Source organism: Protobothrops mucrosquamatus, unplaced genomic scaffold, assembly GCF_001527695.2.
Source record: "Protobothrops mucrosquamatus isolate PMUCROS unplaced genomic scaffold, P.Mucros_1.0 scaffold_135, whole genome shotgun sequence".
Lineage (NCBI taxonomy): Eukaryota > Metazoa > Chordata > Lepidosauria > Squamata > Viperidae > Protobothrops > Protobothrops mucrosquamatus.
The window spans coordinates 607,013-609,244 of record NW_015386211.1 but is presented as its reverse complement, the minus strand read 5'-3'; positions in this window follow the sequence as shown (position 1 = coordinate 609,244).

Here is a 2,232-nt window from a genome sequence, read left to right as displayed (position 1 = left end):
AGACATGGCTTTTTCAGCAAGCGGACCTGGCCTAGGGAGGATTTTATACTGGGTTCATTTTAAGGAATTCGAAATAACACAACTTTAAAATTTGGTTTAATTCGGTTTTACAGGGGGGGATTGTATATATGCCTTTGTTTTAAATATGTTGTGAGCCGCCCTGAGTCCTGTCGGGAGAAGGGCGGGATATAAATTAAATTAAATAAAATAAATAAATAAAATAAATATGTATATACACACACACATATATAAACACATATACATACCCGTGTTTCCCCGAAAATAAGACCCCCCCGTCTTATATTTTTTCCTCCAAAAGAGGCATTAGAGCTTATTTTCAGGGGTGTCTTTTTTCCCACTGTCTCGCCTCATGGCAGCGGCACCAACAGCCCCATCCAGCAGGAGCCTGCATAGCCACCGCCGGCCCAGTTCTGCAGCTGCTTGCCGCCGCTCGCGCGCATCACCCCTGGCCTCCATTTCACTGGCAGGAAAGGCCTCTGCCGGCGAAGCAGAGGCCAGGGGTGATGCGCACGAGCAATGGCAAGTGGCTGAAGAAGTGGGCTGACAGCAGCCATGTGGGCTCCTGCTGGATGGGGCTGTTGGTGCTGCCACCATGAGGCAAGGCAGGTGTCAGGGCACGGGAGGCCTGGCTTTGGCGGTCCTGAGGTAAGCGCATGGGGTGCATGGGGCAGCTCCACTCCCCAACCCCCGCCCTAGCTTGATTTTTATGTGTGCACTCGCTCCACCTCGTGCAACCAGATGGTGGGATGGAGTGGGTAGGGTCTTGACTAAGGCTTATTTTGGGGGTAGGGTTTATATAAGGCGCACACGTAAAAATAAAGCTAGGGCTTATTTTAGGAATAGGTCTTATTTTGGGGGAAACACGGTACACACAAACACACACACATATATGGAGAGAGAGAAAGAGAGAGAGAGAAGATTTATACTTTTATCCTAAATATCCTTACCTGAGAAAATCCATTGCCTTTGCTTGCTCATCTTTCATTTGAGCTAACAGAGAGGTTTCTCTGTGGCTGACAGGATCCTCCCATTTGTGTTCTTCTGGCTTGGCTATTTGCCTCTTTGGAGCTTGCTCTAGAAAGAAATTCTTGTCATTATACCGCTATTACTGTGTATTAACAAGATAGTCAAGTAAGGTCATGGAAGTATCATGAAACCCTTTTCATTCCCCATGCTAGCTGGGGAATTTTGGGAATTGAAATCCACACCTGTTAAAGTTGAGAAGTTAAGAAACAAGGGATCAGAATGACCATGGAAAAAAAAACTGAAATTCAGGTTCAGTACATATAACATATTAAGCTCACATGTGATTTATGGATTCAACTGGCAGCAGGGGTGAAATAAAAGCTCTCTGGGTTCCAAAACAAACCTCTTAGATAGAGCCCATTAATCATTAGTTACAGAGCAGGTGATTACATTCTACAAAGCAAAACTGAAGTTGTATTTGGGATGTGCAGACACAAACCTCCCTGGCAGGCTTAGGGACTTTCAGTGGTACTGGCAAGTTGTATCAGTATTAGGAATGTCAGAATTAGGCTGCCAAAAAAAGAGGGGGTTGGGGGGGATGGCAATTAGATTTCTGTGTCTCTTTACTGCCATCTAGTGTTCACCTTATTCATGGGACCATGCCATGAAAATGAATTTCTCATCAAATTCCATCATGATTTTAAAAACCAGTAAGCAAGAAATTGTCAAACTCTCACAATCAAAGTCTTTCAGGGAATTCCAGAAAAGGTTTCAACAAACACAGTGGATTTTTAAAACATTATAAATGTTAATTGGTAAGATATTTGTAATTTGGTATCATATGTAACCTGCATCTGTATAATCAATTTATCTTCCCCTTAATTTCCCACTCCCAATTTCAATGAAAGTCACCCAATTTTGAATCAACTTTCAGAGGAATGGTAGTCTAAATGTAATTTTGATGGTTCTTCTTATCATGGCTTTTTTAAAATTGAAGGGAACATGTTGACTTAACCTTAATCCTCCAGTTCATTCAATAGACCTTTAGCTAACAGAGTATAGGTGAGAAGTACCAAGCTCAGTGAAAATCAGCAAAAATATCCAATGCTTAAACTCTGAAAAGTTTAATCCATCTTATTAAGGAGGTTATATGCTTAGACAGAAGGATTCACTCTCTGAGCATCCTCCCCTCACTACATAGTGGGGAGAAAGGAGGATGGAGGTAACTTTTTTTTTTCTGTAGGA